The sequence below is a fragment of the Kogia breviceps genome, chromosome 3 (genome assembly GCF_026419965.1).
Source record: "Kogia breviceps isolate mKogBre1 chromosome 3, mKogBre1 haplotype 1, whole genome shotgun sequence".
NCBI classification, from domain to species: Eukaryota; Metazoa; Chordata; class Mammalia; order Artiodactyla; family Physeteridae; genus Kogia; species Kogia breviceps.
The window spans coordinates 145,222,272-145,235,473 of record NC_081312.1 but is presented as its reverse complement, the minus strand read 5'-3'; the positions used below and the strand labels follow the sequence as shown (position 1 = coordinate 145,235,473).

At 41.9% G+C, this 13,202-nt stretch overlaps 1 protein-coding gene across 2 annotated transcripts in view; it reads right to left on the bottom strand.

Moving 5' to 3' along the window:
- The window catches only part of NEDD4 (NEDD4 E3 ubiquitin protein ligase), a 207,453-nt gene that overhangs the window by 182,363 nt on the left and 11,888 nt on the right, over positions 1 to 13,202 (bottom strand). For both annotated transcript variants that reach the window (XM_067029809.1, XM_067029802.1), the window contains exon 4: positions 11,209 to 11,342. The gene's annotated coding sequence lies outside the window, so the exon portion shown is untranslated. The remainder of the gene's footprint in view (positions 1 to 11,208; positions 11,343 to 13,202) is intronic.

Genomic DNA, 13,202 nt, shown 5'->3' with positions numbered 1-13,202 from the left:
ATTATCATACTGAGTGAAATAAGTCAGACAGAGAAAGACAAATATTATATGATATCACTTTTATGTGGAATTAAAAAAAAATGATACAAATGAACTTATTTACAAAACAGAAACCGTCTCACAAACTTCAGAAACAAACTTACAGTTTGTCTTTTTTTTTAATTGGGGTAGAGTTGTTTTACAATGTTGTGTTAGTTTCTACTGTACAGCGAAGTAGAGTTCCCTGTGCTATACAGCAGGTTCTTATTAGTTTTTTATTTTATACATATTAGTGTATATATGTCAATCCCAGTCTCCCAATTCATCGCCCCCCGCCACCCTGCTTTCCCCTCCTGGTGTCCATACGTTTGTTCTCTACATCTGTGTCTCTATTTCTGCCTTGCAAACTGATACATCTGTACCATTTTTCTAGATTCCACATATATGCGTTAATATACGATATTTGAAAACAAATTTATGGTTACCAAAGGGGAAGAGGGGGATAAATTAGGAGTATGGGATTAATAGATACACACCACTATATATAAAATAAACAACAAGGGTTTACTATATAGCACAGGGAACTATACTCAATATCTTGTAATAAATTATAATGGAAAGTATCTGAAGAAAACATATGTATGTATAACTGACTTTGCTGTACACCTGAAGCTAACACAATATTGTAAATCAACTATACTTCAATTTATTTTTTATTATTATTAATATTTTATTTTATTTTTTGGCTGCGCCGTGCAACATGAGGGATCTTTTTTCCCTGACCAGCAATTGAACCCATGCCCCCTGCACTGGGAGAGTAGAGTCTTAACCACTGGACCACCAGGGAAGTCCTTATACTTCAATTTTAAAAAAGAATACTTCTCATGCAGGAGCTAAATCTTTAATGAAAGACAAAGAGATTTCTGCAGTAACGTAATTCCATGAAGACATTAGAACCTGGAGAAGGGAAGTAGAAAACTGTCTTTCAGGAGATGCATTACTCTTTCTTTCTAAATTAGCCTGGATATCTTTGCAGTAAATGGCTATTACCTTCCTAGAAATTCAAATGCTTTATTATTTAAGAATGTTGTTGAGCTATAGTTTGAAGCAATAGGTTGAAAGCTTTGGAATACTGAGCAAAAAAATATTGGCAAGCCTTTGATAAATACATCATTTTCTCATTAATTGTACAGGGTGAAAAGACATTTTAAGAACACATTATCTCTTCATCAATATTACGTTGTACCCCCGGCAGAAATCAAGACCAGCCACAGATACTAAAGGGAGAAAGTCTACAGGGTCAGGAGACATAGGTCAGGGCTTAATTATCTGGTTATTTAGTACAAAGGGTTATATGGATTATTTAAAGACCCCTTTGAAGAAAAACTGACAATTTTTCTAGAATCTTCTTCTCAAGGAGTAACTAAATATTATGACCAAAGTGGAGATCTGAAAAAACAGGCTACTAAATAAAGTCTTAAATTTATTCTATTACCTCATAAATTTACCGAAACAAGTTTTAATTCAATGATTAATGAACCCATGTCTTTCCTTATAAAAATGATCTCCCCGTTTACATAGAGATTCTCTCTACTGAGTATTAGACTATAGAGATGTTAAATATATCAGAAGAAATAACCAAATGTCATAAGGAAATCTCTAAGTCCAGAATTTTTAAAAAGTATTTATTTATTTATTTGGCTGCGTCAGGTCTTAGTTGCGGCATGAGGGATCTTTTGTTGAGTCATGCGGCTCTTCATTGGGGCATGTGGGCTTCTCTCTAGTTGTAGCATGCAGGCTCAGTAGTTGTGGTGTGCAGGCTTAGTTGCCGTGCAGGCTTAGTTGCCCTGCAGCATGTGGGATCTTAGTTCTCCAGCTAGGGATCAAACCCACGTCCCCTGCATTGGAAGGCAGATTCTTAACCACTGCACCATTAGGGAAGTCCCTCTAAGTCCAGAAATTTTGATAAGCCTTTAAACCTTAACTCAGTTTAACAGCCATCTTTCCATAGTGCCTTGCAAGACATGTCAATAAAGAAGTCGTTCATCAAATATTTTTAAAGCCATGATGGCATTCTTGAAGAAATACAAAGGGTCAAAACAAAACCATACAATCAGCAATAATTCCAAAGTATAACAATGTCTCAGCATGTCTGTAAATTTGTACTGAGATAGAATTTAGAGATATTAACCTTGGACCTTTTTGTCTCCTAAAATTATTCTGTAGTTTTTCACTGGTTGGATAATGACATTCACTGTTTGATGAAGGCAGATGCTGCCTACAAAGAAATAATTCAAATAATTTAATTGAAGGACTGAATGAATTTTTAAATTCACACCTGGCAAAAGAGTTGAAAGCACAGCATTTTGGATTTGTGTGAGCCAAGCCTCTGACAGAGAAATGGTTTTGTTTTGAATTCACAGAGGGGTTGGTTCCAAATTTTGAACTTGATTAGAGGACCAGAGTTTAGGTTTTATAAAAAGTAACCATAAAGTAGGGAGCAATACACTCTGACTCCTGGGCATTTCCCCACCTCCAGGGCAGGACAATTACAGAAGCTTTTTCAGGACTGAAAGAGAGGAGTCAGAGAAGGAGGGAGAGGAGAGCAAAAAAGCTAAAGTGACTGAATGGGGCTACTAGAACCCAGCCCCTTGGGGAGCAGTCAGACCTGCAGTGGTGGGTAGGCTGGCGGAGCTTGGTTCAGTAATCAAAGCAGGAGCCTGTGCCCTACTTTTCACAAGGGACCCTTGGAGGACACCCATGCAGAGTGCCCCACCCCACTATGGGTGGCCTCAGTAGAGTAGAAATGGTACCATAATGTGTTTGAGTCTCTGGTACCCCATGACCTGGACCAGATCCCTGAGTTCCTTGGGCCCAGTTGATAGGTCAGGAGTGCTAAGCAGAGGTAGACACAGGACAGCTGGCAGAAGAAAGCAAAGAATGTGGGATGCTATATTTAAAGCTTCTTTCTTGAACTCCGAATGATTCAAAGAACTGAGCCTCTTTTCAGAGAGATAAAGTCATGAAGCACCAAACAAAATCTTAAAGCAACTCAGGCCCTAATATCAAGCTTAGGGGATATCTGGAAAGACCAGGCTTTGTAGAAAGAGACAAGATCTTTAAAGCTAGGCTTGAAAGAGAACCCAACGCTACTGATAGAGAAACTGAGCAGACCTGGGAGGTGCTGGGGAGGCAAAGAACAGACAAGGGCAGGGCCAAACTGATTTGGGCAGAACCTTGGCTCAGGAGATGTCCACAGCCCTTTCTCTGCCACAAGCCAAGGAAGACACAGCGCCTGCAAGGAGAAGAGCGACTTGCGTTGAGAGATTGGCCCGCACTGTCTGTTGCTCTTAAGAAAAGATAGCCGTTTACCTTGTTCTCGTGGAGTGAGGACCACCATGTATAACCCTGTGGGGGGAGTCAGACATACAGCCAAGGATAAAAACGATGCCCCCGGGCAATGCACATCCTGCACTCCTGTACTTGGGACCTTGTCCAAAGTCTGTCTGAAGCTTATCCCCCATTGAGGGAGGCTCTGTGTACATCATGACTGAAGCTTCCTATGAGGTGGGATCATTGGGGAATGAAGGAAAGCCACTGATGAAGGAATGTGAGGATTTTACTTAAGACCAAGGCCACCCAGGTCAACCTAGAGGGCTTTTGAAGAGAGATAAAACAGATTCTATACAGAAACCTCCTGGAAGTGGGGACTTCTAGATGAGAGTAAATGTCTTTGTGAAGACCATGGTTAATTCGCTAGAAGAAATGAATTTGGAATTTTGAAAGCTACTTGGAAATTTTATATCAAGATTTGTTTTCTTTCCCAAAATGATACTTGTTGCCAAGTGATTCTCCATTCATCAGAATGGCATTCACTGCTTTGGGGAAAGGCTGATTCAGCTAGAATAAAGAAGGCCATTGAAGGGCTGCAAAGTAGTGCATGCGTGTGTGTGTGTGTGTGTGTGTGTGTGTGTGTGTGTGTGTGTGTGTGTGTGTGTGTGTGAGTAGTCTGTGTGTTTAAACTCAGAGCAGAAAAAATTACCTGAAACCCTTCATATGCAATAGGTTTGAAGTTTATGGTCGTAATGATTCAGAAGCAAAGAAATATAAGCTTCTTTATTTGTCATTAAAAATTGAAAGAGCCCCTCATTTCTACAAATGGTGGGAAAACATTTCATCCTGTTCCTTTAAGGTAACTCAGACAGCTCCAGTTTAAAAATCTCATCTCTTTTGGAAAAATAACTGAAGGGTGACAGAATATGCCACTGCCAAACATGCCACGTAGGCATAAGGATTATTTTGAGCTAAAGGCAAATGAGAAGAATCAGATATAAGGAAAGTCATGGGGATATAATGCACTGCAGTGTGACTATAGTTAAGAATACTGTATTGCATATTTGAAAGCAGCTAGAAGAATGGGTCTTGAAAGTTCTGATCACAAGAAAAGAATTCTAAATATAACTGTGCATGGTGATGGGTGTTAAGCAGATTTACTGTGACGATCGCGGATTTATTGTGATGATCATTTCGCAATATATACAAATACCGAATCATTGCACTGTACATGTGAAACTAATATGTCAATTATACCTCAATAGAATTTTTTTAAATGCTAGTTGTTTATGAAATAGTTTCCTTTTACAAAAAGAAAGAAAAAAGAAAAGCCACTTGCCTTCCCCATATTTGCCTAAAAGCAGGACATAAATTTACAAAGGTGTCCCTCCCCTCTCTATGAGGAAGGACAAAAGTGAATCACTGGAGACTTTAGACCTTGTCAGCCTGGAGATGACACCAGAGGAGTTTACATGCAAAGTTTACAACCTAGCCTTTGTCTCTCATTAGTTTCCCATATACTTGCCGTCCCATAATTTGCTGCCCACTGGGGACTCTAGGTCCTTTTTCTTTTTCTGTCGCTTCTCTAAAACTTATTGTTCCTTTGCTAAGATATTATATAAACTAAAGTTCTAACCAAACCTATGAGTTACTCATCTCTGGGTTCTCCCATGTGTTACATGGTGATACACATGTTAATAAACTTCTGCTTGTTTTCTCTTGTTAATCTGTCTTCTGTTATAGGGGCCCAGATGAGAATTTAGAAGGGTAGAAGGAAAATTATTCTTTTTCTCCCTACATAACCAATTCAAAATTCAAATTCAGTTAATTCAAATTCAAAGTCCATGATTAGGCTTTTCCGACTCTCCCAACCCTTTGCCCCAGGGCTGTGCTCTGAGTACAGGTGGCAGGTGGCCTGGGTCCAGCACTGTGCTGTGCAGAGGAGTGTCTGGCTCACCTGCTGATCTGCCGACCTCTGCCCCTTGCTGGCCTAAGACGACACCTTGCTCAGCTAAGGTGTCCCATTCTCTGCTGTATGCACCACTAGCCATCACCTGCTTGGAAGCCTATGGAGCTTGTTTTGGCCTCCCTGATCGAGGGGTATGCTCTCCCCAGCTGGAATCCAGTCCTGCCCCAGTAACACCCTCTCAGCTGTTGTGCAGCCTGCATGGAGGCACGTGGCCTCTGGATCTTGTCCAGGACACACATAACCCCAGAAAACCCATGGAAAACCACAATCACAGGCCGTTTCTCTGCCTAAACACTCCACCCCGCCATTGTTACTCTATTGTTGGTGTGGGGTATTCTTTAAGGTGGTGTCCTTCCAAATTTCCAAACAGAAAATAGTGCAGGGGCTTCCCCGGTGGTGCAGTGGTTGAGAATCTGCCTGCCAATGCAGGGAACACGGGTTCAAGCCCTGGTCTGGGAAGATCCCACATGCTGTGGAGCAACTGGGCCCGTGAGCCATAACTACTGAGCCTGCGCATCTGGAGTCTGTGCCCCGCAACAAGAGAGGCTGCGACAGTGAGAGGTCCGCGCACAGGGATGAAGAGTGGCCCCTGCTTGCCGCAACTAGAGAAAGCTCTCACACAGAAACGAAGACCCAACACAGCCATAAATAAATAAATAAATAAATAAATAAATAAATAAATAAATAAATAAATGAAAAATAAAAATAAAGGAATAAAAAGAAAAGAAAATAGTGCATGAGCACCCTCTGCTCTAGGAATTTCAAGCTGAGGCTCCTTTTCCCTGCCTGTCCCTGTTCACGGAGCTTGAGAATCCTGTGTTCCTCAGTATTTCCTCCAAGCTCCTTCTCCCAAGCCAGGAAGGGTTTTTATTGCCTTTTTCTGTGACAGGAAATTACCATGACCTCATGTTCTATACCCTATGGTTTATGTTATAGACTCTAAACTTAGCCCTCCGGGCTTTGGGGCCAGAGATTTAAAGAGAACGTTTAGGAAGATGAAAACAAAACAAAACAAAACAGTGCAAAACCCTGTTCTATCCCCAATGGCTGGCCTTTGTAATTGGTGTGTGGACACTGAGACTGCTTGCCCTCTAGTGCTCTCTGGTCCTGCCGCTGTCCATCTCTCCGGGGGCTCCGGATGCCTGCAGGTCCCCATGGTACTGACTCTGGCTGGGTTCAGCCACTGGATGACACTAGCAGGAGATGGGGCCGGGATGGGAAGGGAGAATTCTAAGTATTTCTCTCTGCCTCTGCGGTACCTCTGGCAGGAGCTGTCTTACTCCACTGTGGATCCAGTTTCCTGTAGCGACAGTCTCCTCCCTTTGTCCCTCCGGTCTTGCTGATGTTGCTCATCTCTGGGTGACTTCACCATCCAGGCTTTGGCTTCTCACCTACTCCATCTCCTGTAAACCCAGTTACCTAAGTCAATTTTCCTATACTGTAAGTTCTTAAAGGGATTTCTGTTTTCCTGTTTAGACCCCGACTGTACACCTGGCTTTCAAGACTCTTGCTTCTGAAATGGGCTTCAAGATTAAACAATGACTTTGCATTCCTGCTAAAAAATGTCCTAATCCTTCTTTAGGCAATGAAGACTAAATTAGGGGGGAAGGCGCAGCCAAAGAAGTACAGAAGTAATAAACACATTAATAGAGCTTCCCTGGTGGCACAGTGGTTGAGAATCCACCTGCCGATGCAGGGGACACGGGTTCGTGCCCCGGTCCGGGAAGATCCCACATGCCGCAGAGCAGCTGGGCCCGTGAGCCACAACTACTGAGCCTGCGCATCCGGAGCCTGTGCTCCGCAACGGGAGAGGCCACAACAGTGAGAGGCCCATGTACTGCAAAAAAACAAACAAAACACATTAATATATTTCAAAATATCTCACCACCAGAGCACCCATAGTTATTGAATTCATTGTATTGTTACTTGAATAGACATTTTTTTGCTGCCCTTATATACTCACGGGGCAAAGTTCTCCAGTGTTCCATTAATCGTGTGATCTTTCTGGATTCTACACTTTGTCTCTTATCTCTTTCTTGTAGATTATACCCAATTCAATAGCAAGTCACACAACCCACTTAGTTTAATGAATTAATGGCATATATGCTCAGTTGCAACAAAATCAGTTTTACACACTGACCAAAATGTGGATGCAGGAAAGAGTTTGAGAACATCAGTGTGTAATGACTGGTGATGACCAGTCCAACAAAGATACTAAAATCTGCAGATCCAAATGGGCAGACATAGAGATCACACAAATCAAATGTCTATGGGCCAGACAGGTAGTATAAATGGGAAAGCAGATCCTGTGTATTACAGAAGGGAGCAGGGCACATGGAAACTAGAGAGGAGGTGTGTTACTGAATGGGGGGGGTGGTCTCTATACAGCTCCAGCTGACTGCCAAATGGAAACGGGGATGCCTTCTTATGAAATTTTACAATATTTGAGGAGAAGCCAGAAATCTAGATTGCATGTGAAAGCCTCATGATTTGTAAAGTAATATCAACTAACTCAAAAAAAAATTAATGTTGTGTAAATTTAACAACAACAAAAATATATATATATATTTTAAAATATTTATTTATTTGGCTGTGCCAGGTCTTAGTTGCAGCACACAGGATCTTCATTGTGAAGTGCGGGATCTTCATTGTGGCATGCTGGATCTTTAGCTGTGGCATGTGGGATCTATTTCCCTGACCAGGGATCAAACCCGGGCTCCACTGCATTGGGAGCATGGAGTCTTAGCCGCTGGACCACCAGGGAAGTGACCTAACAGAACATATTTTGAGCTAGATAGGACCCCAAGTCACCAGTTTGCAATCTCTGCCCTAATTGTACATTATTCTTTGGAGCAATATACTTAATGTGTTCAAATAATCTTCCTCAAGTCAGTAACATTTGTGGTTATTTTAGTTACTTCCATAAAGTGGTCTATTCTTTTGAATATTCTCATCATATGAAATATACATTCTTTAGTGGTAAGCCAAATTTTCAAAAATAGTCAAAATAATAATAACATGAGTATCCTTAATAAAAAGAGAAAAACTGGGAAAAATGAAGTTGGGCTTATTTTTTGTCTCTCACCTTCACTACCCCCAACACATTTGTCAGATATTCTAGTAGGTAGGAAGGCTGTAGTTGTGGGAGAAAGGGAGTCCTGACTCTGCCCAAAGGAAGGAATGTGGCGGAGCAGAGCCTGGTTTATAGACTGGTGTCTCAAAGAACCAAGTGGGGGGCAGGGTGGTGGTGGTGGTGGGGCACCTCCATCACTGATTGAATTAATTATAGTCTCTTCAACTCGGCATTGAAAACAATATAGCCCTATACTACATCTCAAGTCTTATCTCTTGGTGTTCCAAGAACACATTATCATGCTTTCCCACCTCTGTGCTTCTTTATCCAACACTCTTCACCTCAGTCAGTTGAAATGTTACTTGAACTTCGAAATTCAAATGCTACCTCATCCAAAAATCTTCTGCTAATGTTTTGGAGTTATTCTTTCTTTTGAGTTTCCATAGAACTTCTCATTTGTATTCTGACATTTATATTCTGCTTTGAAATACAGATTCTTGAGTTCTTGTCTTATCCCCACCAGACTACTATGATGTTTAGAACATCAACCGCATCTTATTTTTGATAATCTGGAGTGCCTAACATTAAGCTTTGCACAAATTATGCACTGGAGATTTCTGTCTTGTGTTGGTAAGAAGATGAGTAAGTTGGTAAAAAGATGGATACATCTAGTGGTAGAACTGAAAAATTGCATGCAACTTTTGCTTTATCTAACACAGTTATCATAACCTCCCCCCAACAACAAAAAAAGATTGCCTCATTGATACTACAGATTGCTTCAACTTTAATCTCTATTGAGGAATGCACTGTGTTACTTCTTAGGCAGACACTGAGCTCTCTTATAGCATTTTTTAAAAATAAATTTATATATTTTATTTATTTATTTTGGCTGCTTTGGTTCTTTGCTGCTGTGCACGGTTTTCTCTAGTTGCAGTGAGCGGGGGCTACTCTTCGTTGCGGGGCACGGGTGTCTCACTGCAGTGGCTTCTCTTGTTACAGAGCACAGGCTCTAGGCTCATGGGCTTCAATAGCTGTGGCACTCAGGCTCAGTAGTTGTGGCTCGCAGGCTCTAGAGCACAGGTTCAGTAGTTGTGGCACACTGGCTTAGGTGCCCCGCAGCATGTGGAATCATCCCGGACCAGGGCTCGAACCTGTGTCCCCTGCATTGGCAGGTGGATTCTTTTTTTTTTTTTTTTTTTAACATCTTTATTGGAGTATAATTGCTTTACAATGGTGTGTTAGTTTCTGCTTTATAACAAAGTGAATCAGCTATACTTATACGTATATCCCCATATCTCCTCCCTCTTGCATCTCCCTCCCAACCTCCCTATCCCACCCCTCTAGGTGGTCACAAAGCACCGAGCTGATCTCCCTGTGCTATGCGGCTGCTTCCCACTAGCTATCTATTTTACATTTGGTAGTGTATATATGTCCATGCCACTCTCTCACTTCATCCCAGCTTACCCTTCTCCTTCCCCATGTCCTCAAGTCCATTCTCTACTTATGCGTCTTTATTCCTGTCCTACCCCTAGGTTCTTCAGAACCATTTTTTAAAAAATTCCTTATATATGTGTTAGCATACGGTATGTGTTTTTCTCTTTCTGACTTACTTCACTCTGTATGACAGACTCAAGGTCCATCCACCTCACTACAAATAACTCAATTTCGTTTCTTTTTATGGTTGAGTAATATTCCATTGTACATATGTGCCACATCTTCTTTATCCATTCATCTGTCGATGGACACTTAGGTTGCTTCCATGTCCTGGCTATTGTAAACAGAGCTGCAATGAACATTGTGGTACATGACTCTTTTTGAATTATGGTTTTCTCAGGGTATATGCCCAGTAGTGAGATTGCTGGGTCATACGGTAGTTCTATTTGTAGTTTTTTAAAGAACCTCCATACTGTTCTCCATAGTGGCTGTGTTAATTTACATTCCCACCAACAGTGGATCGGAGTTTGCTTTTCTCCACACCCTCTTCAGCATTTATTGTTTGTAGATTTTTTGATGATGGCCATTCTGACTGGTGTGAGGTGATACCTCATTGTAGTTTTGATTTGCATTTCTCTAATGATTAGTGATGTTGAGCATCCTTTCATGTGTTTGTTGGCAATCTGTATATCTTCTTTGGAGAAATGTCTATTTAGGTCTTCTGCCCATTTTTGGATTGTGTTGTTTGTGTTTTTGATATTGAGCTGGCAGGCAGATTTGTAACCACTGTGCCACCAGGGAAGCCCTCTTATAGAATTTTTTATCAAAACACTTTGTGCAAGAAATTTCTCTAGATTATAAAAGATGCTACAAACAGTCATAAAGATTCCTGTAAATGGGTAAGTTTCCTTTATCAGGTTTAGATAAGTGTCACCATTGCTTTATGACCCATGACATAAATATCTTGGATTAAATGCAGATATTCTCTAATTCTTCTAGTGTAGCAAACCCATATTTGTGGAATTTGTGAACGAAAGGATGCTCTACAAGAGCTGGTTCTCAGTACGTTTCTAACTATTAATCACTCAAGGACAAGTCCAGAAAAGTTAAGCTTAACACTTTGAAATGTAGGTTTTTACAGAAGTTTTTTTTGTGTGTGTGTGGTACGCAGGCCTCTCATTGTTGTGGCCTCTCCCGTTGTGGAGCACAGGCTCCGGACGCGCAGGCTCAGCGGCCATGGCTCACGGGCCCAGCTGCTCCGTGGCATGTGGGATCCTCCTGGACTGGGGCATGAACCCGTGTCCCCTGCATCGGCAGGCGGACTCACAACCACTGCGCCACCAGGGAAGCCCCTTTACAGAAGTTTTTAGAGCACGATTTCTGATAGATCGGGACCTACCCAATGATCTAGAGGTCTTACCTGACAGAATTTCCAGCTGATTGCTGCTTTCGCATTCCACTTTCTCCTTACTCTCTTTTCCCCAGGCTTAAAAGGATTTCAGGGGCAGAAAAGCCCTCACCAGCGATGGGGTCCATGCAGGATGATCTCAAGACCTGAGGAAATGTTTGGTAACTCATAAAACAGTTCGGAGACCCTATTTTAGTTTTTGGTACCTTTTAAAATTGGCTTTCTAAAATTAAAGAAAAAAAGAAAGTTAAGGTGGTTTTGACATTAGGGCTAAAGTAAAAATGATGATATAATGCTTTCTTAGATTAATTTTTAAATGTCATATATGTTATTTTGTGTACAGTCATTTCAGTTCTGTTCCTAAGCACAAATATCTGACATTTCACTAAAATTTTTGTGATATGATGGTACATTGAAAAACTTGGCCACAATACTTTGCGGCTCTTCTCATCAATAAGATGAGAAAAGAAACTACCTGGTTCTCTCCCGTCTCTTGAATGAATCTGGGCGGACTGTTTGACTTGTTTTGACCAATAGAATGTGGTGGAAGTGACACTGGCTAAGTCCGTAGAGTCTCACCTTCAGGGAGACTTGCAGCTCCTGGTTTTTCCTTCTGGGAACACTGTCTTAAGACCACCATGTAAGGAAACTGGTCTAGCCTACTAAAGATGAGAGGACGTATGGAGAAGAACCAATGGCCAGCCCTGTGACAGAGGCTGTCTTGGACCTTCCAGCCCAGCTAACCCTCCAGCTGAATGCAGCCCTATGAGTGAGCCCAGACAAAACCTCCACCTTTTGAAGGGTGAACCCCAAAGAACTGGAGCTATCATTAGTCCATCACTATATTTCTGTTGCATTCATCTATTGCTTTGTAACTAGCTATCCCAAAACTTAGTGGTTTAAAACAACCCCTGTGCATTTACTCACAGCTATGCAATTTGGGTTCACTGGACTTAGCAGGACAGCTCTTTGCCTGCGGCTGGGAATTCAAGACAGGTTTTCCCACACGTCTGGTGTCTCACTGTGACAGCTGGAACATCAAGGGCTTGGCCAGTGTGACACTGTGATAAAATAAGACATCTATATTTGGTCTTCGTCCCAGGTCCTGTCACAGAGCTCTTAAAATTTTTGTGATTTCCTGAGTGATGTGGTGAGAGAAGGGTCTTTGTTAATCACAATAAACCCCTTTCAACCATGCTTGAGTTTATGTTAATAAGATGAATGGTGGCCAAAAGCCCCAGGATACAGGCTGGTCACCAGAGGAACCAACCAAGTGACTAGAGGATTAGAACTTTCAGTCCCACCCCCAGCCTCCATGGAGGGGAGAGAAGCTGGAGACTGAGTTAATCATCAATGGCCAGTGATTTAATCCGTCATACCTACAAAATGGGACCTTCATAAAATGATTAAACTATAGATTGTTCAGAGAGCTTCTAGTTTGGTGAACATGTCTATGTGCCGGGAGGATGCACACCCCAAATTCATGGGACAGAAGCTCCTGCGCTCAGGATTCTTCCAGACCCCACCCCATGTACCTCTTCCTTTGGCTGTTCCTCTGTACCCTTTACAGTATCCTTTATAATAAGCCAGTAATAGTAAGCAGAGTGTTTCCCTGAGTTCTGATCCATTATAGCAAATTATAAAACCTGAGGGGAGGGTCGTGGGAACTCCTGATTCGTAGCCAGAAGTTGGACAGAAGTTGGACAGAAGTGTGGGTCACCTGGGGACCCACTTTTGCATAGTGGGACTGATCCCTTAACCTGTGTGCTAACTCTAGATTAATAATGTCAGAATTGAATTAAATTGTGGGACACCGCTTGGTGTGCACAGAGAATTGGAGAATTGCTTGGTGTGGAAAATCTACACACTTGGCATCAGAAGTGCTACGAGCAGAGAAACAGTTTTCTTTTAGCCAGGCACCTTTCAGCTCTCCATCTGGGTGGCTGGACCTCTTTCCATGTGGCTTGGGGCTCCAAGAGGGCAAACGTGGGAGCTGCACAGTCTTT